At 39.8% G+C, this 26,841-nt stretch overlaps 1 protein-coding gene and 1 pseudogene across 2 annotated transcripts in view; one reads left to right on the forward strand and one right to left on the reverse strand.

Annotated features, from left to right (window-relative positions):
- The window catches only part of COL4A5 (collagen type IV alpha 5 chain), a 261,882-nt gene that overhangs the window by 16,147 nt on the left and 218,894 nt on the right, over positions 1 to 26,841 (forward strand). The gene's annotated exons all lie outside the window — the stretch shown is intronic.
- Positions 10,577 to 14,747, reverse strand: LOC134739059 (uncharacterized; annotated as a pseudogene).

A 26,841-nucleotide genomic window follows, 5' to 3' on the forward strand; every position in this document is an offset into this window, starting at 1 on the left:
TCATGCCTCACTGTAGCCTTTAACTCCTGGGCTCAAGTGATCTGCTGGGCCTGCAGGCAGGTGGCACTACATGGCCAAGGTGTTTGTTTTTTTTTTTTCTTTTAGAAATGGGGTCTTGCTATGTTGCCCAGGCTGGTCTTTCCTGCCTCTGCCTCCCAAGCAGCTGGGATTCCAGCCCTATTTTCAAGTTGGGCTGTTTATCTTTTTGTTGTTGAATTGTAAGAGTCATTTATATATTCTGAATACTAGAAAAATACATAATTTGCAAGTATTTTCTCCCATTCTGTAGGTTTTTTTTTCACTTTTGTGATAATGTGCTTTAATGCAGAAACATTTTAAAGTTTCATGAAATCCAATTTGTTTTTTTCTCCTTTCTTGCTTATGCTTTTGGCGTCATATCTAAGAATCCATTGCCAAATCCAAAGCCATGAAGAGTTATCTCTGTGTTTTATTATACAAGTTGTGTGGTTTTAGCTCTTACGTTTAGGTTGTTGATTCATTTTGAAATAGTTTTTGTAAATGGCATAGAGGTCCAACTTTATTCTTTTAAATGTGGATATGCAGTTGTCCCAGCTGTTATTTTCTCATTGACTCGTCTAGGCACCCTTATCAAAAATCAATTTACCATTGATGTATGTGCTTATTTCTAGACTCTCAGTTCTATCTCAATGGCTATGTTTATCTTTATGTACCACACTGTTTTGCTTACTGCAGCTATATAGTAAGGTTTGAAATCAGAAAGCATGTGTCTTCCAGCTTTCTTTTACTTTTTCCAGATTGTTTTGGTTATCAGGGCCCCTTGCAATTCCATATGAATTTGAGGATTGACTTTACTCTTTCTGCATAAAAGGCTGTTTAATAGGGATTTCATTGAATCTGTAGATTGCTTTGGGTAGTATTGCCATCTTAATAATATTAAGTCTTCCAATCCAGGAACACAAGATGTCATTCATTCATTTAGGTTTACTTTAATTTCTTTCCTCATTGTTTTCTAGTTTTCTGTGTACATGTTTTTTACCTCCTTGGCCAAATTTATTCCTGGGTGTTTTATTCTTTTGGATGTTATTGTAAATGGAATTATTTTCTTAATTTCCTTTGCAGATTGTTCATTTGGGCTCTATAGAAATAAAACTAATTTTGCGTTTTGATTTTGTACCCTAGAACTTTGCTGAATGTATTAGCTTTAGTAGTTTATTTGTGGATTCTTTAAGGCTTTCTGTATACAGGTTGAGTATCTCTTATCTGAAATGCCTAGGACCAAAAGTGTTTCAGATTTTGGAGTTTTTCAGGTTTTGGAATGTTTGCATATACATAATGAGATATCTTGGGGATGGGACCCAGGTTTTAATATGAAATTCATTTATGTTTCATATACATCTTATACACATAGCCTCAAGGTAATTTTATATTATATTTTAAATAATTTTATACATGAACCAAAGTTTAGACTGCGTTTTTACTGTGACCCATCACATGAAATCAGGTGTGGAATTTCCCACTTGTGGCATCTTGTCGGTGGCACTCATAATGACTTGAATTTTGGAGCATTTTGGATTTTGGATTTTCAGGTTAGGAATGCTCAACCTGTATGAAAAAAAAAATATCTGCAAAGAGAGATAGCTTTGCTTCTTCCTTTCCAATTTGGATGCCTTTTATGTCTTTTTCTAGCCTAATTACTGTAGCTAAAACTTCCAGTACTATGTTGAATGGAATTGGTGAAACCAAGCATCCTTAGCTTGTTCCTGATCTTATAGGAAAGTAGTTTTTCACCTTTGAGCATTCATTAGATGTGGGTTTTTTGTTAGTGGTTTTTTTTTTTTTTTTATCATGCTGAGAATGCTCCTTTACATTCCTGGATTTGAGCATATTTATTAGGAAAGGGTGTTGGATTTTGTCAGATTTTTTTTTATCATTGAGATGATCCAAATGTTTTTTCCTATCTGTTCTATTAATGTGGCATATTGCATCAGTGGGTTTTCTTATATTGAACCACATTGCATTCCTGGGATAAATCTCATTTGGTCATGGTTTATAATTCTTTTAGCATGCTGTTGGGTGTGGTTTGCTAGCATCTTTGTTGAGGGTTTTTTTTTTGCCTCTATTTTTACAGGGAATATTAATCTATAATTTTATTTTCTTTAGCATCTTTGGTTTTCGTATCAGAATAAAACTATATTTATAGAATGAGTTAGGTAGTGCTATTCTGCTTTTTGGAAGAGTGTGAGAGTAATTGGTGTTGTTTTCTTTAAATTTTTGGTAGAATTCACTAGTGAAGCTATCTAGCTATGGACTTTACTTTGTTGTTAGGTTTTTGATTATTGAGTCAATGTCTTTACTGGTTATGAATCTTTTCAGATTTTCTATTTTTTCTTGAGTTAGTTTAGGTAATTTGTATATTTCTAGAAATTTGCCTATTTCATCTAAGTTGCCTAATTTATTGGTGTATGATTTTTCATAGTATTTTTTTTCTCTCTCTCTCTCTTTTTTTTTTTTTTTTTTTGAAACGGGATCTTGCTCTGTCACCTAGGCTAGGCTCAAACTCCTGAGCTCAAAGGATCCTCCTTCCTCAGTCTCCAGAGTAGCTGGGACTACAGGCACCTGTCACTGTGCCTGGCTAATTTTTTAATTTTTATTTTTTGTAGAGACGGGGTCTTGCTTTGTTGCCCAGGCTGGTCTCAAACTCCTGGGCTCAAATGATCCTCCTGCCTCGGCCTTCCAAAGTGCTGGGATTACAGGGATGAGTCATCATGCCTGGCTCATAGTATTTTCTTATAATTCTTTTTATTTCTGTAAGGTTAGTAGTAATGTCTTCATTTTCATTTTTTATTTCAGTTATTTGTATCTTCTCCCTTTATTTTTTAGTGTAGCTAAAGATTTGTCAATTTTCTTGGTCTTTTCAGAGCACTAACCTTTGTTATTTTATTTTAAAGTTTTCTTTTTGCTTTAAAGCTATAATAGTAAACAACATAATTTGCACATATATTCGGACTCATTTTCAAATTTTATTTTCATTTCAAAGGACACATGTGCAGGTTTGTTACATGGGTAAATTGTGTGTAACTGAGGTTTGATGTATGAATGATCCCATTACCCAGGCAGCGAGCATAGTACGTGATAGGTAGTTTTTCAACCCTTGCTTCCCTCCCACCCTACCTCCTCTAGTAGTCCCCAGTGTTTATTGCCCCCCTCTTTGTGTCTGTGTATACTCATTGTTTAGCTCCCACTTATAAGTGAGAACACGTGGTATTCGGTTTTCTCTTCCTGCATTATTTCACTTAGGATAATGGCCTCCAGCTGCATCCATATTGCTGCAAAAGACTCAATTTCACTCATTTTTATGGCTGTGTAGTGTTCCATGGTGTATATGTACCACATATTCTCTATCCAATTCACCATCGATGGGAATCTAGGTTGATTCCATGTCTTTGCTATTGTGAATGGTACTGCAGTGAACAAAGACATATATGAAAGTGCATGTTTTTGGTATAATGATTTCTTTTTTGGGGGGTATATACCCAGTAATGGGATTGCTGGGCCAAGTGGTAGTCATGTTTTAAGTTCTTTGAGAAATCTCTAAACTGCTTTTCACAGTGGCTGAACTAACATACATTTACACCAACAGTGTAATGTCTGCATTACACTTCCCTTTTCTCTGCAGTCTCACCAGCATCTGTTTTTTGTTTTGTTCTGCTTTTTAATAATAGCCATTCTGACTGGTCTAAGATGGTATATCATTGTGGTTTTGGTTTGTATTTCTCTAATGATTAGTGATGTTGAGCATTTTTTCATATATTTGTTGCTTGCATGTATGACATCTTTTGAGAAGTGTCTGTTCATGTCCTTTGCCCATTTTTAAATGGAGTTATTTGTCTTTTGCTTGTTGAATTAAGTTCTTTGTAGATTCTGGATACTATACTTTTGTTAGATGCACAGTCTGTTAATATTTTCTCCCGTTTTGTAGGTTGTTTGTTTACTGTGCTGATAGTTTCTTTTGCTGTGCAGAAGCTCTTTAGTTTAATGAGGTCCCACTTGTCAATTTTTGTTTTGTTGCCATTTAGTCATAAATTATTTCCCAAGGCCAATGTCTAGGATGGTGGTTCCTAGGTTTTCTTCTAGGATTCTTATAGTTTGATGTGCTACATTTAAGTCTTTAATCCATCTTGAGTTAATTTTCATATATGGTGAGAGGTAGGCATTGAATTTCATTTTTCTTCATATGGCTAGTCAGTTATCACAGCACCATTTATTGAATAGGGAGTCATTTTCCCATTGCTTGTTATTGTTGACTTTGTCGAAGATCAGATGGCTGTAGGTGAGAGGCTTTATTTCTGGGTTCTTTACCCTGTTCCATTAATCTGTATGTCTGTTTTTGTACCAGTACCATGCTGTTTTGGTTGCTGTATCCTTGTGGTATAGTTTGAAGTCAGGTAATGTGAGGCCTCCAGCTTTGTTCTTTTTGCTTAGGATTGCTTTGGCTATTTGGGCTCATTTTTGGTTCCATATGAATGTATAAATAGTCTTTTTCTAATTCTGTGAAAAATGACATTGGTAGTTTGATAGGAATAGTTTTGAATCTGTAGATTGTTTTGGGCAGTATGGCCATTTTAACGATATTGATTCTTCTAATCTGTAAGCCTGGAATGTTTTTCCATTTGTTTCTATCATCTATGATTTATTTCTGCAATGTTTTGTAGTTCTTCTTATAGAGATATTTCACCTCCTTGATTAGGTGTATTCCTACATATTTTTTGGTGACTATTGATAATGAGATTGCTTTCTTGATTTGGCTCTCAGCTTGAACATTACCAGTATATAGAAATGGCAATCATTTTTGTACCGTGATTTTGTAACCTGAAACTTTACTGAACTCGTTTGTCAGCTCTAGGAGCCTTTTGGTGGAGTCAATAGGGTTTTCTAAGTAAAGAATCATAGCATCAGTGAAGAGAGATAATTTGACTTCTTTTACAATTTGGATGCCTTTTATTTGTTTGTCCTGCCTGATTGCTCTGCCTAGGACTTCAGTACTATGTCGAAAAGGAGTGGTGAGAATGGACATTTTTATCTTGCTCTGGTTCTTAAGTAGAATGCTTTCAGCTTTTGCCCTTGCGGTATGAACTTGGATGGGGGTTAAAGAACCAACTTTTAGTTTCATTGATTGTCTCGATTGTTTTTATATTTTCTATATTGCTTATCTCCACTCTAATCTTTCATAATTTCCTTTCTTTTGCTAGCTTTGGGTTTAGTTTGCTCTTCCTTTTCTAATTTCAGAAGGTATAAATATAGGTCATTTATTTGGGCTCTTTCTCATTTTTTCATGTAAGCATCGACTACTATAAATTTTCCTCGTTACCATTTCCTTCACTACATCCCATAATTTTTAGTATGTTGTATTTTTATTTTCATTCTTAAGTATTTTCTAATTAGTTTTGTAATTTCTTCTTTGACCTATTGGTTGTTTAAGGGCTACATTATTTAATTTGTACATATTTGTGAAATTTCCAGCTTTCTTCTTTTTATTGATTTGTAGTTTAATTCCATTGTGATTGGAGATTATATTTTGTATGACTTCAATTTTTGATATTTTTTCAGACTTATTTTGTGGCCTTACATATGTTGTGTCTTAGAGAATGTTACATATGCACTTGGGAGGAATGTGTATTTTACTGTTGTATATTCTATACATGTCTAGAAATAGGCTTATGATGTTGTTCAAGACTTCTGTTTCCTTATTGGTCTTCTGTGTAGATGTTCAATCCGTTATTGAAAATTGATTATCAAAGTATCCAACAATCATTATAGAACTGTCTATTTCTTTCTTAAATTCTGTCAATATTTGCTTCATATATTTAGAGGCTCAGTTACTTAGTGTGTGTATGTTTATAATTGTTATACGTTGATGAATTTACACTCTTTTCAATAGATAATATTGTTGTCTCTTGTAACAGGGGTGACTTAAAGCCTAATTTGTCTGATATGATTATAATCAGCCACCCCAGCTCTCTTTTGGTCATTATTTGCCTGGTATATCTTTTTTCTTTCTTGAAATTTCAGCCTATTTGCATCTTTGAATCTAAGGTGAACCTCTTGTTGAAAGAATCCCTTCAGAATGCTAATTTCATTTCCTTTGGGAATATACCTACTAGTGGGATTGCCGGATCTTATGGTAATAACACTTTTAGTTTTTTGAGGAACCACCATACTGTTTTCCAAAATGGCTGTACTAATTTGCAGTACCACCAACAGTATATAAGGGCTCCCTTTTCTCCACATCCTCACTAACATTCATCTTTTAGCTTTTTGATAACAGCCAGTCTAACAGGTGTGGGGTGTTATTGTGGTTTTGATTTTCATTTCTCTGGTGATTAAAGATGTTGGACATTTTTTTGTGTATCTGTTGACCATTTGTATGTCTTCTTTTGCTAAATGTCTATTCAAGTCTTTAGAACATACATTCTTCACATGTTTGTGGTGATGCTGGTTTAAACCAATTGCAGTACTAGTCATATAAAAGTATAGTACATACAATTATTTACAGTGTGTAATATAATAAGTCACTATGTTACTGGTTTATGTATTTACCATACTACACTATTACCATTATTTTGTTATCACTACTTCATAAGTAGAAGGAGTGTATTCCTTCTTCTCATAACACAAAAAAGTTAACTGTAAAACAGCCTCAGTCAGGTACTTCAGAAGGTATTTGAGAAGAAAATATTGTTATAATAGGAGGTGACAGCTCCATGCATGTTATTGCCCCCAAAGACCTTCCAGTGGGACAAGATGTGGAGGTAGAAGACAGTGATATTGATGATTCTGACCCTGTGTACGCCTAGACTAATATGTGTGCTTGTGTCTTAGTTTTTAACAAAAAGTTTTAAAAGTTAAACAATAAATACAGTATTTTAACAATAGAATAAAGGTTATAGAATAAGGATATAAAGTAATATATGTGTATATATATATATATATATATATATTTTTTTTTTTGAGACGAAGTCTTACTCTCCAGTAGCCCAGGCTGGAGTGCAGTGGCACGATCTCGGTTCACTGCAACCTCTGCCTCCCGAGTTCAAGCGATTCTCCTGCCTCAGCCTCCCAAGTAGCTGGGATCACAGGCACCTGCCATCACGCCTGGCTAATTTTTGTATTTTTAGTAGAGATTGGATTTTACCATGTTGGCCAGGCTGGTCTCAAACTCCTGACCTCAAGTGATCTGCCTGCCTTGGCCTCCCAAAGTGCTGGGATTACAGGTGTAAGCCACTGTGCCCTGCCAATAAAATATTTTTGTACAGCTGTACAGTATATCTGTGTTTTCAGCTAGGTGTTATTACAAAAGTATCAGAAAGCTAAAACAATTCTAAAAAGTTTATAAAGACAGTCAAAGTAAGCTAAGGTTAATTTATTATTGAAGGAAGAAATTTTTTGTGAATTTAATGCAGCCTAAGTGTACAGAGTTTACAGAGTCTATAGTAATATGCAGCAGTATCCTAGTTCTTCACGTTCACATACTACCCACTCAACTGGTACAACCAGAACAACTTCAAGTCTTGCAATGTCCATTCATGGTAAGTGCCCTATACAGGTGTACCATTTTTAATCTTTTATATCATATTTTAAAAATCTTTTATATCTTATTTTATATTTTATATCATATTTTACTGTACCTTTTCTATATTTAGATATGTCTAGATACATACTTACCATTGTGTTACAGTTGCCTACAATATTCAGTACAGTAACATGCTGTACAGATTTATAGCCTAGAAGCAATAGATTATACTATATAGCGTAGGAATATAGTAGACTATACCATTTAGGTTTGTGCAAGTACACTCTATGATGTTTGCACAATGATGAAATTGCCTAACAATGCATTTCTCAGAACATATCCCCATTATTAAGTGATGCATGACTGTAATTGTTTCCTTTGCTCTGTAGATTTTTAGTTTGATGCAATACCATTTGTTTATTTTTCCTTTTATTGCTTGTGCTTTTGGGGTCATATACAAGAAATCTCTGCCCAGAACAATGTCACGGAGCTTTCCCCCTATGTTTTATTCTAGTAATTTTATAGTTTCAGATCTTACATTTAATCGATTTTGGGTTGATTTTTCTATAAGGGATGAGATAAGAGTTCATTTTCTTTCTTCTGTATGTGGATATCCAGTTTTCTCAACATCATTTATTAAAGAGACTGTCCTTTCTCCAATTTGTGTTTTTGGTGCCTTTGTCAAAAATCAACTGACTGTAGATGTATGGGTTTATTTCTGGGCTCTCTATCTTATTCCATTGGTTGATATGTCTGTTTTTATTCCGGTACCACGTTGTTTTGATTACTGTAGCTTTGTTATATATATTAACATCTGGTAGTGTGACGCCTCCTGCTTTGTTCCTTTTAGTCAAGATTGTTTTGACTATTTGGGGTCTTTTGTGGTTTTATATTAATTTTATTATTGTTTTTTGTATTTCTGTGAAGAATAGCATTTTAATTTTGATAGGGATGGCATTGAATCTGTGGATCGCTTTGAGTCTTTGTATACATGTTTATGGTATATTTAGTTTTTTAGGCCTTTAAGAACTTATTTTAGCAATGTTTTATACATTTCAGTGTACCTGTTTTATTATTTCTTGTAGTAGTAGTAGTAGTAGTAGTAGTAGTAGTAGCATTCGTAGCTTTTTGTAGATTTTTCAAGATTTTTAATATGCACAACTATGGTGTCTTTGAAAAGAGACAGTCTTACTTCTCCCTTTCTTCCCTATATGCTTGTTATTTGTTTTCCTTGCCTTGTTAAACTAGCTAGGACCTCCAATATAATATTTCAAAAGAAGTAGTGAGAGCAAAGCAGTGAGATCAGACATCCTCAACTTGCTTCTATTATTAGTGGGAAGGCATTCAGTCTGTTACCATTAAATGTGATGTTATCTCAGTGGTTCTCAATGAGTGGGGGATCTTCGCCCACCAGAGGACAGTTGGCAATGTCTGGAGACATTCTTTGTTGTCACAACTGGGGGCTGTTATTGGTTTTTTAATGAGTAGAAGCTCACCAGAGCCCCTCTTCCAGGCCTAGAGCCCCTTCATGTTTTACTAACTCTGGCACCAAAACTCAATTGATCGCAAACACTGATGGGAACGTATATGAAACTACTTATAGTCTTGATCCAACCTTAGGATATTCATAAGTTTTACTGCTAAATATTAATTTGTTCAATTACAAAATGTTATGTAACTTGTACAGTATATAAAACTCTCTAAATTCTGATTTTCAAACAGTATATGGACATAAGGATTTCAGGATTTCATTTAAGGTTCTATAGAGATGCTGCCAAACATCCTACAATTCACAGGACACCCACTCACCCAGACTCTGCAACAAGAAATCATCTAGCCCAAAACGTCCATGGTGTTGCTGTGGAGAAACTCTGTACTACCTGTAGGTTTTAAGGGATATCTTTTACCCGATTGAAGAAGCTATCTCTTAGTCTGATAAGAGTTTTCATCAGAAATGGCTATGAAATTTATGTCAGATGGTTTTTCTTCTGATTGTATACTCCTTTATACTCATGTATTCTATGAATATAAAAAATACCTTGATTTATTTATTTTAAATTTTTAATTAAAAAAGTTTTTGATTTTAATTTTTATGGGTACATAGTAGGTATATTTATGGGATACATGAGATGTTTTGATACAGACACACAATGCGTAATAATGACATCATGTAAAATGGGGTATCTGTCCCCTCAAGCATTTATTCTTTGTGTTACAAACAATCCAATTATACTCTCTTAGTTGTTTCATATGTACAATTAAATTATTATTGACTATAGTCATCCTGTTGTGGTATCAAATAGTAGGTATTTTCTAACTGTTCTTTTTTTTTTTTTTTTTTTACTTATTAACTATCCCCACCTCCTCCCTACCACAACCTCACTACCCTTCCCAGCCTCTGGTAACCATCCTTCTACTCTCTATCTCCATGAGTTCAATTGTTTTGATTTTTAGGTCCCCAAAATAAGTGAGAACATGCAGTTTGTCTTTCTGTGCCTGACTTATTTCACTTAACATAATGACTTCTAGTTCCATCCACGTTGTTGCAAATGACAAGATCTCATTCCTTTTATGGCTGAATAGTACTCCATTGTGTATATATATCACATTTTCTTTATCTATTCATCTGTTGATGGACACATGGTTGCTTCCAAATCTTGGCTCTTGTGAATAGCGCTACAACCAACATGGGAGTGCAGATACCTCTTTGATCTACTTATTTCCTTTATTTTGTATATTGCATTAGTTGGGGTTCTCTTAGAGGGACAGAACGAATAGGACAGGAAGCATCCAGCATGGGAGAAAGATGTAGGCTGGGAGGCTAGGCCCATCTCTCATTTTCACATTTTTCTGCCTGCTTTATACTCGCTGGCAGCTAATTAGATTGTGCCCACCAGATTAAGGGTGGAACTGCCTTCCCCAGCCCACTGACTCAAATGTTAATCTCTTTTGGTGACACCCTCAGAGACATGCCTAGGAGCAATGCTTTGTATCCTTCAGTCAAATCAAGTTGACAACTCAGTTTTAACCATCACAAGTCCACCCCTTGTCAACTTGAACCCATACACAGCTCCTGGGATCATACATAATCTTCAAATAAAGACAATAATAAGGTCATAATTACGCCTAACATAATACAACTATCCTTCGTACAACCAGAAACACAACAATCCCCAACCCAAATACTATTACATAAAGTTAACATACTTAAATGCTGATATGAAGTCAATAAATCTTACATCACATGATAAAGGAGAAAGGAAACAAAATGAAGATACTTTCTTAGTACAAGTGTGTACATGCACAAACATGTTTTTAACAAAAGAAAGAGGAAAGGCCGGGCGCGGTGGCTCATGCCTGTAATCCCAGCACTTTGGGAGGCTGAGGTGGGTGGATCACCTGAGGTCGGGAGTTCGAGACCAGCCTGGCCAATGTGGAGAAAAACCCTGTCTCTACTATAAATATAAAAATGAGCCAGATGTGGTGGTGCATGCCTGTAACCCCAGCTATTTGGAAAGCTGAGGTAGGAGAATGGCTTGAACCTGGGAGGCAGAGGTTGCAGTGAGCTGAGATTGTGCCACTGCACTCCAGCCTGGACAACAGAGAGAGACTTTGTCTCAGAAAAAAAAAAAAAAAAAGAAGGAGAAAATACTCATGACAATTAGTCCTGATTTCTGTAGTTGGTCACATGGTGGTAGCTAATATTATGATTACCTTGTTCTACTACCCATTCTGTATTCCCTTTGCCTTCAGCAAGCAGCTTAGCAGGTCGTGGGTTTTTTTTCCTGGTGGAGTGACCCAAACCTTCATTCCTGAAGGGTCTGGGCCATTTGTAGTCCTACCTGGATTGCATTGTTGTAGTTTCCCATTGACCTTAATCACAGAGCATGGTAATACCCTAATGGATCTCCTGTATTCCATGCATACTCTTTCTTACCTCTGCAATGGAGTAGTACACTGAATTCATCTTGATAGTCTGGGTCAATCACCCCAGCCAACGCTGTAACTCCCTTCTTAGCTTGTTGACTTAAAGGTAGGAGGGACCCAAAGTGTCCAGGTGGCAATCTTGACTTCTGGTTTAATGGAATTGTTGTTGTGTCTCCTGGTAGCAGCTTTCCTCCCTCTGGAACTAAGACCTCTAGGCCAGCAGGACATAATGTCGTGGGAACAGGAAGCAAAAATTTTGCTAGTGGATCACTAGGGGTGATGGTGAGCGGTGCCACTTCCACTTCCACCCCTTGATTCCTGGACCTGTGAATCCTGGCTATGGGAGAAAGAGTACCATATATTGGATGCTGATTCAGAGCATACACAGCCTTCTGGAGAACTTTGCCTCAGCTCTGCAATGTATTGTCACCTAGTTGGCATTGTATTTGTGACTTCAAAAGGCCATTCCACCGTTCTATCAATCCAGCTGCTTCAGGATGATGGGGAACATGGAAAGACCAGTGAATTCCATGACCATGAGCCCACTGCCACACTGCTTTAGCCAAAAAGTTAGTGCCTTGATCAGGGGCAATGCTGTGTGGAATACCATGACAGTGGATAAGGCATTTCGTGAGTCCAAGGATCGTAGTCTTCACAGAAGCATTGCGTGCAGGATAGGAAAACCCATATCTGGAGTAAGTGTCTATTTCCAGTGAGGACAAACCTCTGCCTTTTCCATATGGAAGAGGTCCAATATAATCAACCTGCCACCAGGTAGCTGGCTGGTCACCCCGAGGAATGGTGCCATATCAAGTGCTCATTTTTGGTCTCTGCTGCTGGCAAATTGGGCACTCAGCAGAGGCTGTAGCCAGGTCAGCATTGATGAGTGCAAGCCCCTGTTGCTGAGCCCTTGCATAACCTCCACCCCTGCCACCATGGCCAGGGCCCATTGGTGATGACAGGGGTGGCTGGGGAAAGAGACTGAGTGGTGTCCACAGAATGGGTCATTCTATCCATTTGATTATTAAAATCCTCCTCTGTTGAGGTCACCTGTTAGTGAGCAATCACATGGGATACAAATATCCTCACAGTTTTTGACCACTCAGAGAGGTCCATCCACATACCTCTTTCCCAAATTTCTTTGTCACCAATTTCCCAATCATGCTTTTTCCAAGTCCCTGACCATCCAGCCAAAGCATTGGCTACAGCCCGTGAATCAGTATACAATCGCACATCTGGCCATTTCTCCTTCCGTGCAAAGTGCACATCCAGATGCACTGCTCAAAGTTCTGCCGACTGGGAAGATTTCCCTTCACTGGTGTCCTTCAGGGATGTCCTAGAAAGGGACTGTAGTGTTGCAGCTGTCCGCTTTCGGGTGGTGCCTGCATATCGTGCAGAATGATCTGTGAGCCAGGCCCTGGTCTTCTCTTCCTCTGTCAACTGATCATAGGAAACTCCCCATGACACCATCATTGCATGCTGGGGAAGAGAAGACAGGGTGGCAGGAGTGGAGACCATGGGCATTTGACCCACTTCCTCACGTAACTTACTTGTACCTTCAGGACCTGCTCGAGCCCGATCATGTATATACCACTTCCATTCGATGATGGAATGCTGCTATGCACGACCACTTTATGGCTAGATGGGTCAGAAAGTACCCAGTTCATGACAGGCAGTTTAGGTCGCATGGTGGCTTGATGACCCATAGTCAAATGTTCAGTTTCCGCCAAAGCCCGGTAACAGGCCAAGAGCTGTCTCTCAAAAGGAGAGTAGTTTTTTGCAGAAGACGGCAGGGTCTTGGTCCAAAATCCTAGAGGCCTCTGCTGTTACTCACATATGGGGGCCTGCCAAAGGGTCCAAACAGCATCCCTATCTGCCACTGATAGCTCAAGCACAGTTGGATCTGCTGGATCATATGGCCCAAGTGGTAGAGCAGCTTGCAGAGCAGCCTGGACCTGTTGGAGAGCCTTCTCGTGTTCCAGACCCCACTCAAAACTGGCAGCCTTTCAGTCACTCGATAAATGGGCCTGAGTAACACACCCAAATGAGGAATGTGTTGGCTCCAAAATCCAAATAGGCCCACTAGGCGTTGTGCCTCTTTCTTGATTGTAGGAGGGGCCAAATGCAGCAACTTATCCTTCACCTTGGAAGGAATATCTTGACAGGTCCCACACTACTGGACCCCTAGAAATTTTACCAAGGTAGAAGTTCCTGGAATTTTAGTCGGATTTATTTCCTATCCTCTGGCATGCAAATGTCTCACCAATAAGTCCAGTGTGTTTGCTGTTTCTTGCTCACTGATCCAAACAGCATGTCATCAACATCATCAACATAATGTCATCAACGTTATGGACCAATGCGTCCTTGTTCGCTGTTTCTTGCTCACTAATCCAAACAGCATGTCATCAACGTCATCAATATAATGTCATCAACATAATGTCATCAACATAATGGACCAATGCAATATCTTGCAGAAGTGAAAAGCAATCAAGTTCTCTCTGAATAAGATTATGACACAAAGCCAGAGAGTTGATATACCCCTGAGATAGGATAGTAAAGCTATATTGCTGGTTTTGCCAGCTGAAGACAAATTGCTTCGGGTGGGCCTCATGCACTGGAATGGAGAAAAAGGCATTTGTCAAGTAAATGGCTGCATACTAGGTACCAGGAGATGTGTTAATTTGCTCAAGCAATGAAACACATCTGGTACAGCAGATGCAATTGGAGTAACCACTTGGTTAAGCTTACCATAATCCACTGTCATTCTCCAAGATCCGTCTGTCTCCTGCACAGGCCAAATGGGAGAGTTGAAAGGGGATGTGGTAGGAATCACCACCCCTGCATATTTCAAGTCCTTGATCTTGGCACTAATCTCTGCAATCCCTCCATGGATACGATATTGTTTTTGACTTACTATTTTTCTAGGTAGAGGCTGCTCCAATGGCTTCCATTTGGCCTTTCCCACCATAGTAGCCCTCACCTTACCAGTCAGGGATCCAATGTGGGGGTTCTGCCAGCTGCCAAGTGTGTCTATGCCAATTATGCATTCTGGCACTGGGGAAATGACCACAGGATGAGTCTGGGGACCCTCTGGACCCATGATAAGTTCAACCTGAGCTAAAACTCCATTAATTACCTGACATCCATAAGCCCCTACTTTAACTGGAGAACCACAATGACATTTTAGGTCCCCTGGAATCAACATCAGCTCAGAGCCAGTGTCCAGTAGTCCCCGAAATATCTGGCCATTTCCCTCTCCCCAATGCATAGTTACCCTGGTAAAAGGTCAGAAGTCTCTTTGGGGAAGGATGGGAGAAAGATTCACTGCATAAATTGTTGGTAATGTAGTGGGGTGCTTCCTCAAAGGGACCCAGCCTCCCCTTCATTCAAGGGGTTCTGGGTCTGTAAATTGGCTCAAGTCTGGAAATCGATGGAGGGGTTGAGATTCTCTGTTTTTATAATTCAAATTAGGCTTTTGTCTATTCGACCTAGAAGTTTTCTCTTTGTATAATTTAAGTAAGAATGAAGTAGGCTTCCTATCAGTTTCCCTTCTAGGAACACTGTGATTAATTAGCCAATGCCAGAGCTCTACATGAGTCAGACTATTCTGATTGCTGCTTTGCCTCTGCTGTCCATTACGGTAGGTACACCCACCTTGCCTTTGGCGGTTGAGTACCACCACTTGGCCACTGCCACCTCAGGATCCAATTATTCCCATTGTATTTAAATTTTGTAGTTGAGTGACCGCACTTCCCACCATTAGGTCTGACGTACAAAGAAGAGCAATTACAGGGCTCTTTAAAGATGCATGTTCTGCCCTCACAAATCTATTTCACAAGGCATTGGTCAAGGGTATATCTTCTGGACCCTCCCAGCTGGGATCAGTAGGTCTAAAGTGACTAATCCACTCCACCATCCCAATCTCCCTAAGCCTTTGGATCCCTTCCTCTACATAAAACCAAGGGAGATCAGGCATTTCCATCTTGCTCACAGTGGGCCATCTTTTAATCCATATTTCAGCTAACCAAGCATATAAACTATTAGAACCATTTTTAACTCCCCGAGCTGAAACATTGAATGCAGAGTCCCTACGTAGTGGGCCCAAATCAACAAATTCAGCCTGATCCAACTCTGTGTTCCTTCTACCATTATCTCATACCCTTAATATCCATTCTCATGCCTGTTCTCCAGATTGCTGTTTTTATATAAATTAGAGAACTAAAACAGTTCTTTTCTAGTGTAGTGCACCTCCTCATGGGTCACACTCTCAAACTCACCTCTAGTGGCCGCTGGGACTTTAACCTAATTATAGGTCTAGAAGCAAACAGAGGTGTTGGGGGTAGCTTCTGAGGAGAATCAACATTATCTTGCCTGGCAATTGCCTCAGGGGAAGCCATCACCGTTACTTCGGGCAGTGCAAGGTTTATCTCCTCAGACAAAGGTGGAAAGGCTGATGGCAGCATGGGTCAGGGAGGGGATGTTGCCACTACTGGGGATGGGGAAGCTGTTCCTTCTGGCAAAAAAGGTTCATCAGAGTTTACAAACTCAGTGTCCCCAGCTTTATCAGGGTCCCCCAACACATCCCCATTCCAAGTTGCAGGGTCCCATTATTTTCCAATCAATGTCCTCACTTTAACAGTAGCCACCTGGTGAGGCTGTGCATGCATCTTTCATTGCAGGCCAGTCACTCACATAAGAGCTTGTGTATGTTTTTCCACAGTTTTAGCTCTTTCTCTACAAGGGAGAAGACTCTCACTCAGGACAATCTTAGCAGATTTGAGGCTCAGTATCTCCTTCTGAAGCCAGGAGGCAGAATCCCTGAGTTCCTTATTTTCTTTCATCACTTTGTCCTCTGAACTTAGGAGCAACCAACTGGCTTCATTATGTTCCTTGGTTCTCCACATAAGGTCAAATGTATTATGTATAGAGTCACTAAATTCTTTGCCTCTCATGAGTGGTGAATCAAGAGTGTCAAATGCATTTATTTTGCATAATTCTCTAAATAGTTCATGCAAAGAATATCATTGTTCTCCATACTATTTGAAGTAGAGTCCTTAGCATTTTGGGGTCTAATCATATTCAGCAGCCAACTCCAGAAACCCCCAAAAGAACTCCATCCTTAATATTCTGTTCCTCTAGAACCACTCCTCATACCAGAATCTGTATTAGTCAGGATTCTCTTAAAGGGACAGAACTAATAGGATGTGTGTGTGTGTGTGTGTGTGTGTGTGTGTGTAAAGGGGAGTTTATTACGTATTAACGTACACGATCACAAGGTCCCACAATAGGCGGTCTGCAACCTGAGGAGCGAGGAGAACCAGTCTGAGTCCCCAAACTGAAGAATTTGGAGTCCAATTTTCAAAGGCAGGAAGCATCCAGCATAGGAGAAAGGTGTAAGCTGAGAAGCTAGGCCAATCTCTCCTTTTCAGGTTTTTCTGCCTGCTTTATATTCGCTGGCAGCTGATTAGATTGTGCCCGCCAGATTAAGGGTGGATCTACCACTGACTCAAATGTTAATCTCTTTTGGCAACACCCTCACAGACACAGCCAGGATCAATGCTTTGTATCCTTCAATCCAATCAAGTTGACAGTATTAACCATCAAAGATGTCTACCTAGGAGTGGAATTGCTAGATTATATGGTTGCTCTATCTTGTTTTTTGAGGAACCTCCAAACTGTTTTCCGTAGTGGTTGTACTAATTTACATTCCCACTGACAATGTACAAGCGTTCCCTTTTCTCCACATCCTTTCCAGAATTTGTTATTGCCTGTCTTCTGGATAAAAGCCATTTTAACTGGGGTAAGGTGATATATTATTGTAGGTTTCATTTGCATTTCTCTGATGAACAATGTTTAGCACTTTTTCATATATCTGTTTGCCATTTGTATGTCTTCTTTTGGGAAATGTTTATTTAGATCTTTTGTCTGTTTTTTATTCAGATTATTAGACTTTATCTTGTTCAGCTGTTTGAGCTCCTTATATATTCTGATTATTAATCTGTTGTCAGATGGGTAATTTGCAGTTATTTCTTTCAGTCTTTGGGTTTTCTATTCACTTTGCTGATAGTTTTTTTGTTTTTTGCTGTGCAGAAGCTTTTTAATTTCAATATGTCAATTGCATTTTCAACTCTAGAATTTCTGCTTGATTCTTTTAAATTATTTCAACCTCTATGTTAAGTTTATCTGATAGAATTATGAATTCCTTCTCTGTGTTTGAATTTTTTGAGATTCCTCATCACATCTATTTTGAATTCTCTGTCTGAATGGTCACACATCTCCATTTTTCTGGGATTGGTCTCTGGTGCTTTATTTAGTTTGGTGATGTTTTCCTGGATAGTCATGATGCTTGTAGATGTTCATCTGTGTCTGGGCATTGAATAGTTAGGTAGTTATTGTTCACAGTTTGGGCTTGTTTGTACCTGTACTTCTTGGGAAGGCTTTCCAGGTATTCAAAAGCACCTGGCTGTTGTGATTTAAGCCGTATCTGCATTAGGGAACATCCCAAGCCCAGTAGTGCTGTGGTTCTTGCAGACTCGAAGAGGTACCACCTTGGCGGTGTTGTATAAGATCTAGAAGAATTCTCTGGATTACCAGGCAGAGATTCTTGTTCTCTTCCCTTATTTGCTCCCAAACAAGGTGGTGAGCCACCTGGGGCTGGAGATGTGTTGACACAAGCACCCCTGTGGCCACCACCCCTGGGATTGTGCTGGGTCAGACCTGAAGCTAAGACAGCACTGTGTCTCATCCAAGGCTCAATGCAATGACTTCTTGGCTACCACCCATGTTTGTGCAAGGCCCTAGGGCTCTATAGTTAGCAGGTGGTGAATCCAGGCTTGTGTCCTTCCCTTCAGGGCAACGGGTTCCCCCAGGTCCCAAGCAAGTCCAGAGATACTGTCAGGGAGCTAGGGACTGGAATTAAAAATCTTTGCACTCTACCTGGTGTGTTCTATTTTACTCTAGCAGATTTGACCCTCAGTCCATGAGGCATAGTCCTTCCCACTCTTCTCTGCCCTTATCACAGGCAGAGGAGCCTCACCTCACGGTCACCACCACCACAGGCCCACGGGGAATACTGCCAGGCTACCATCTATGTTCACTTAAGGCCCAAGAGCTCTTGATTCAACTTGTGGTGAATGCTGCCAGGCCTGGGCCTCACGTTTCAGGGCAGTGGGCTCCCCATTGTCCCAGGGCGGGTCCCAAAATGCTGTCCAAAAGCCAAGGCCTGGAATTGAGGACCCCAAGAGCCCTCTTGTTGTTGTACCCCACTGTGGCAGAGTTGGTACCTAAAGTGCAAGACGAAGTCCCCTTTACTTTTCCGTCTCCTTTTCTCAAGCACAAGGAGACTTTCCCAATAGCCACCACAGCTGGGAATATATTGAGTCTTACCTGAAGCTAGTGTATCTCAGTCTCACCCAAGGCCCATGGTGTACTACCTGGGTAGCTGGGTATTGCTACTGGTTATTTAGGGCTACTGGTTATTTAGTCTGCAGGTGATGGATCCTGCCAGGACTTGGCCCTTCTCTTCAAGACAGCCAGTTCCCTTCTGGCCTGGGGTGTGTCTGGAAATGTCACCTGGGGGTTAGGACATGTAATGGAGTCTTCATGACTCTGACTGGAGCCCTATCCTACTGTGTCTGAGCTAGTATCCCAGACAGAAACAAAACTCCTCTTTACTCTTCCCTCTCATCTCCTCAAGTGGAAGGAAGGGATCCATGATGGACGAGTGATCTTTGCAGCCTGGGGTTGAGGGAGGGGTGACACAAGCATTCCCTTAGCAGCACCAACTGGTGTCTCAGTAAGTCCTGTGTCTCCCCACCCCCAAATCCACTGTCTCCAAGCCCAGCTCAGCGCTAGGACTTGCAGACTTTGTGGCCTAGATTTTCTTTCAAGTTTATTTAATGTCCCAGAGCAATTTAGCCTGCAGTGGTGAGGCTTGCTGGAACTCAAGTTCTGGTCACAGGGATGGATGATTTCCTCTGACTAGGGCTGGTTCGAATGCTCCCACTGTAGGCAGGTGTCAGCTGTGTTCAGCCTTGTTTTGCTTTCTGCTGTGACAGGGCAGCATTGAGTTCAATGCAACATCTCACTATCACTGCAGCCTCCTTCTCCTAAGCACATGTATTCTCTCTCAATCCACATGGTTGCTGCCAATGGGTGGGGAAGGGGTGGCGTCAGTGATTGAAGACTCTTTTCTACCCTCTCCAGTGCCTCTTTCAGTGATATGAAGTTAAAACCAGGTACTGTGAGTGCTCACCTAATTTTTAGTTTTTTATGAAGGTATTTTTTTGTGTAGATAATTGTTAAATTTGGTGTTCAGGGCGGGGATGATCAATGGGGCCTTTTATTCTACTATCTTGCTCCACCCCCAATTGATTAATTTTCAATTTATTTATTTATTTCAATAGATTTTTGTGGAACAGGTGGTATTTGGTTATATGAATAAGTTCTTTAGTGGTAATTTCTGAGATTTTTGTGCACCCATCACCCGAGTAGTGTACACTGTACTCAATGTGCAGTCTTTTATCCCTTATACCCCTCCCACCCTTTCCCATCAGTCCCCAAAGTCCATTGTATCATTCTTACGCCTTTGCATCTTCATAGCTTAGCTCCCACTTATGAGTGAGAACATACAATGTTTGATTTTCCATTCCTGAGTTACTTCACTTAGAATAATGGTCTCCAACTCCATCCAGGTTGCTGCCAATGCCATTATTTCATTCCTTTTTATGACTGAGTAGTATTCCATGCTATATATATACCATATTTTCTTTATCCACCCATTGATTGATGGATATTTGGGCTGGTTTCCATATTTTTGCAATTGTGAATTGTGCTGCTGTAAACACGAGTGTGCAACTTTTTTTTTTTTTTTTTTTTTGTATAATGACTTCTTTTCCTCTGGGTAGATAACCAGTAGTGGGATTGCTGGAAAGAATGGTAGATCTACTTTTAGTTCTTTAAGAAATCTCCACAGTGTTTTCCATAGTGGTTGTACCAGTTTACATTCCCCCCAGTAGTGTAGGAGTGTTCCCTTTTCGGCTGGGCGCGGTGGCTCATGCCTGTAATCCCACCACTTTGGGAGTCTGAGGCGGGTGATCACTGGAGGTCAGGAGTTCGAGACCAGCCTGACCAACATGGAGAAACCCCATCTCTACTAAAAATACAAAATTAGCTGGGCGTGGTGGTGCATGCCTGTAATCCCAGCTACTCAGGAGGCTGAGGCAAGAGAATCACTTGAACCCGGGAGATGGAGGTTGTGGTGAGCCGAGATTGTGCCATTCCACTTCAACCTGGGCAATAAAAGCGAAACTCTGTCTCAAAAAAAAAAAAAAAAATGAAGAAGAAGTGTTCCCTTTTCAGCACATTCACACCAACATCTATTTTTTTTAATTTTTTTTTTATTATGGTCATTCTTGGGGAGTGAGATGGTATCACATGGTGGTTTTGATTTACATTTCCCTGATCATTAGTGATGTTTATCATTTTTTCATATGTTTGTCGGCCATTTGCCAACTGATATGTTTTCAAAGGCAAAATAATTAAATGAGATTGTTTATTCCACTTAAACGAATTCAAAAATAATGACTTACAATGTAGTAATATAATTCCACTGCCCATGTGTCCAAAATGTTGATTTATTTATGCCAGAATGTTGTTTCTCTGACCAAATATTGTCTTTTGGAGCTGGAGGATCTCCAAAAGAGAAAGCTCTTACAGCTAATCAAGAAGTTTCAGTGGGGAAACTTATAATACCGTGAACTAAGCATCAGCCTGATTAGCTTCTGATTTTGTGACTGAAATAAAATGGTACCTTTCGTTCTTACCCTGCCCCAAGGTGTTTTTTAGACAGGGGAAATTAGGTGCAATAATTTCCTCTGAAAGGTGAGTTTTGTCACTTTTGATTATTTTTCTTTTTACTTCTTTGTATTTTTTCCTCTTACATTTATTTTTGATTAGGTAACACATACATGTGGTTCAGAATTTGAAATTTACAATAGAGTATAGAATTAAAGGTCTCACATTCTTCGTGCCCACCCCCACAGTTCTTCCCAGAGGTAACCAGTGTTTTTACTTTTATAAATATTTTATGCATACACAAGCACAGGCACTTGCAAACATGTGCACACATTCTTCTCCCCACTTGTTTTTACACATTTTTCTGTACTATGCTTTAGAGCATTTCATATCAGTGCATAAAGAGCTATGGCTACATAGTATTATTTGTTTGTATAGAGATGCCATAATTTATTTAACAAGTCACCTACTGAGGGATGTTTAATTTGTTGCCTGTCTTTTGCTATTGCATTTCTGCAGTAAGTAATCTTGTAATACGTCATTTCAGATGTGTGCTATCTGTAGGGTGAATTTCTAGAAATGGAGCTGTTGGGTTGGATGGTATGGACCCTTGTCATTTTGATAGATATTGCCGGAATGTCCTCTATAGAAGTTGTGCCCAATTTACACTCCTACCAGCAATGTATAACTGTGTTTTCCTAACCCTCACCAACACATTATGTTATCAAACATTATATCTTTACGAATATGCTATGTAAAAAATACTATGTTTTTAATATGCATTTCTGTTCTGAATAAGGTTGAACATCTTTTCATATATTTAAGATCCTGTGATATTTATAAAAATAATTTCCTTTTTTATAATGGCTGGAATGCTGCAGGATTGATAGGCACAATGTCTTTTCTCCTTAACTTATACCTGCAGGTATATTCTTTTACACAGGAGTATGAGAGTGATTCCAAAGAGCACATTTAGGTCAAATAAATAAGCCAGGAACACTTTGTGTTTTAAAATTTCGGTAGCATTTTATAATTCACTCATTATACAGCTAACATATTATAGTTGACAAACAAATGAACCAACATCCCCTAGTAACTTTAAATGATTTAAATTACTCAAGAAATTTAACTCAGTGGTTTTGTTACTTCTTAATATACACCATACTTTATAATTTTTTCATTTTCCAAGAAAAATAGAATTATCCTTTATTTAGGAAGTTACCAGTGTGTTAGAATTTGCACGGAGTTATCTTAAGTTATGGCCTGTTTATATTTGAAATGTGTATTTGAAATTTTCTTCCTTAATACCTAAGCCACATTGCAGAAAGGTGAGAAGTTCAGTGTATATTTAAATGTGTTGACTGATTCATAAATGGCCCCGGACTCTTTTGCATCACACAACAAATTTTTGTCAGATCTTTGTCTATGGCACTGTAGATCACCTCTATTATAGCAGTTATCAAAGTCTGTCATGTATTGTCATTATTTATTTATGTGTCTGCTTTTCTCACTAGATTATGAACTTCTAGAGGATACAATTTGTATTCCCCTCTAGCACTGGCCTAGAGCTTTGCATATATTTCAGACTTATAAAATGTTTGTTGAACTGAATTGAATCACATTTATATTGAGGTTCTGAGGTTGCCTTTTAAGAAACGTTTTTCCAGAAATAAAGGGGAGGAGCCAAGATGGCCGAATAGGAACAGCTCCGGTCTACAGCTCCCAGCGCGAGCGACGCAGAAGACGGGTGATTTCTGCATTTCCATCTGAGGTACCGTGTTCATCTCACTAGGGAGTGCCAGACAGTGGGCGCAGGTCAGTGGGTGAGCGCACCGTGCGCCAGCCGAAGCAGGGGCGAGGCATTGCCTCACTCGGGAAGCGCAAGGGGTCAGGGAGTTCCCCTTCCAGAGGTGACAGACGGCACCTGGAAAATCAGGCCACTCCCACCCGAATACTGTGCTTTTCCGACGGGCTTAGGAAACGGTGCCCCAGGAGAGTATAGCCCGCACCTGGCTCAGAGGGTCCTACGCCCACTGAGTCTCGCTGATTGCTAGCACAGCAGTCTGAGATCAAGCAGCAAGTCGGCAGCGAGGCTGGGGGAGGGGCGCCCGCCATTGCCCAGGCTCGCTTAGGTAAACAAAGCAGCCTGGAAGCTTGAACTGGGTGGAGCCCACCACAGCTCAAGGAGGCCTGCCTGCCTCTGTAGGCTCCACCTCTGGGGGCAGGGCACAGACAAACAAAAAGACAGCAGTAACCTCTGCAGACTTAAATGTCCCTGTCTGACAGCTGTGAGGAGAGCAGTGGTTCTCCCAGCACGCAGCTGGAGATCTGAGAACGGGCTGACTGCCTCCTCAAGTGGGTCCCTGACCCCTGACCCCCGAGCAGCCTAACTGGGAGGCACCCCCCAGCAGGGGCAGACTGACACCTCACACGGCCGGCCAGGTACTCCAACAGACCTGCAGCTGAGGGTTCTGTCTGTTAGAAGGAAAACTAACAGAAAGGACATCCACACCAAAAACCCATCTGTACATCACCATCATCAAAGACCAAAAGTAGATAAAACCACAAAGATGGGGAAAAAACAGAGCAGAAAAACTGGAAACTCTAAAAACCAGAGTACCTCTCCTCCTCCAAAGGAACGCAGTTCCTCACCAGCAACGGAACAAAGCTGGACGGAGAATGACTTTGACGAGCTGAGAGAAGAAGGCTTCAGACGATCAAATTACTCCGAGCTACGGGAGGATATTCAATCCAAAGGCAAAGAAGTTGAAAACTTTGAAAAAAATTTAGAAGAATGTATAACTAGAATAACCAATACAGAGAAGTGCTTAAAGGAGCTGATGGAGCTGAAAACCAAGGCTCGAGAACTACGTGAAGAATGCAGAAGCCTCAGGAGCCGATGCGATCAAATGGAAGAAAGGGTATCAGCCCTGGAAGATGAAATGAATGAAATGAAGCGAGAGGGGAAGTTTAGAGAAAAAAGAATAAAAAGAAATGAGCAAAGCCTCCAAGAAATGTGGGACTATGTGAAAAGACCAAATCTACGTCTGATTGGTGTACCTGAAAGTGATGGGGAGAATGGAAACAAGTTGGAAAACACTCTGCAGGATATTATCCAGGAGAACTTCCCCAATCTAGCAAGGCAGGCCAACATTCAGATTCAGGAAATACAGAGAACGCCACAAAGATACTCTTCGAGAAGAGCAACTCCAAGACACATAATTGTCAGATTCACCAAAGTTGAAATGAAGGAAAAAATGTTCAGGGCAGCCAGAGAGAAAGGACGGGTTACCATCAAAGGGAAGCCCATCAGACTAACAGCGGATCTCTCGGCAGAAACCCTACAAGCCAGAAGAGAGTGGGGGCCAATATTCAACATTCTTAAAGAAAAGAATTTTCAACCCAGAATTTCATATCCTGCCAAACTAAGCTTCATAAGTGAAGGAGAAATAAAATACTTTACAGACAAGCAAATGCTGAGAGATTTTGTCACCACCAGGCCTGCCCTAAAAGAGCTCTTGAAGGAAGCGCTAAACATGGAAAGGCACAACCGGTACCAGCCACTGCAAAATCATACTGAAATGTAAAGACCATTGAGACTAGGAAGAGACTGCATCAACTAACGAGCAAAACATCGAGCTAACATCATAATGACAGGATCAAATTCACACATAACAATATTAACTTTAAATGTAAATGGACTAAATGGTCCAATTAAAAGACACAGACTGGCAAATTGGATAAAGACTCAAGACCCATCAGTGTGCTGTATTCAGGAAACCCATCTCACGTGCAGAGACACACATAGGCTCAAAATAAAAGGATGGAGGAAGATCTACCAAGCAAATGGAAAACAAAAAAAGGCAGGGGTTGCAATCCTAGTCTCTGATAAAACAGACTTTAAACCAACAAAGATCAAAAGAGACAAAGAAGGCCATTACATAATGGTAAAGGGATTAATTCAACAAGAAGAGCTAACTATCCTAAATATATATGCACCCAATACAGGAGCACCCAGATTCATAAAGCAAGTCCTGAGTGACCTACAAAGAGACTTAGACTCCCACACATTAATAATGGGAGACTTTAACACCCCACTGTCAACATTAGACAGATCAACGAGACAGAAAGTCAACAAGGATACCCAGGAATTGAACTCAGCTCTGCACCAAGCAGACCTAATAGACATCTACAGAACTCTCCACCCCAAATCAACAGAATATACATTTTTTTCAGCACCACACCACACCTATTCCAAAATTGACCATATCCTTGGAAGTAAAGCTCTCCTCAATAAATGTAAAAGAACAGAAATTGTAACAAACTGTCTCTCAGATCACAGTGCAATCAAGCTAGAACTCAGGATTAAGAATCTCACTCAAAACCGCTCAACTACGTGGAAACTGAACAACCTGCTCCTGAATGACTACTGGGTACATAACGAAATGAAGGCAGAAATAAAGATGTTCTTTGAAACCAACGAGAACCAAGACACAACATACCGGAATCTCTGGGATGCATTCAAAGCAGTGTGTAGAGGGAAATTTATAGCACTAAATGCCCACAAGAGAAAGCAGGAAAGATCCAAAATTGACACCCTAACATCACAATTAAAAGAACTAGAAAAGCAAGAGCAAACACATTCAAAAGCTAGCAGAAGGCAAGAAATAACTAAAATCAGAGCAGAACTGAAGGAAATAGAGACACAAAAAACCCTTCAAAAAATAAATGAATCCAGGAGCTGGTTTTTTGAAAGGATCAACAAAATTGATAGACCGCTAGCAAGATTAATAAAGAAAAAAAGAGAGAAGAATCAAATAGATGCAATAAAAAATGATAAAGGGGATATCACCACCGATCCCACAGAAATACAAACTACCATCAGAGAATATTACAAACACCTCTATGCAAATAAACTAGAAAATCTAGAAGAAATGGATAAATTCCTCAACACATACACCCTCCCAAGACTAAACCAGGAAGAAGTTCAATCTCTGAATAGACCAATAACAGGAGCTGAAATTATGGCAATAATCAATAGCTTACCAACCAAAAAAAGTCCAGGACCAGATGGGTTCACAGCCGAATTCTACCAGAGGTACAAGGAGGAGCTGGTACCATTCCTTCTGAAACTATTCCAATCAATAGAAAAAGAGGGAATCCTCCCTAACTCATTTTATGAGGCCAGCATCATCCTGATACCAAAGCCTGGCAGAGACACAACAAAAAAAGAGAATTTTAGACCAATATCCTTGATGAACATTGATGCAAAAATCCTCAATAAAATACTGGCAAACAGAATCCAGCAGCACATCAAAAAGCTTATCCACCATGATCAAGTGGGCTTCATCCCTGGGATGCAAGGCTGGTTCAATATACGCAAATCAATAAATGTAATCCAGCATATAAACAGAACCAAAGACAAAAACCACATGATTATCTCAATAGATGCAGAAAAGGCCTTTGACAAAATTCAACAACCCTTCATGCTAAAAACTCTCAATAAATTAGGAATTGATGGGACGTATCTCAAAATAATAAGAGCTATTTATGACAAACCCACAGCC

This window comes from Pongo pygmaeus, chromosome X (genome assembly GCF_028885625.2).
Source record: "Pongo pygmaeus isolate AG05252 chromosome X, NHGRI_mPonPyg2-v2.0_pri, whole genome shotgun sequence".
NCBI classification, from domain to species: Eukaryota; Metazoa; Chordata; class Mammalia; order Primates; family Hominidae; genus Pongo; species Pongo pygmaeus.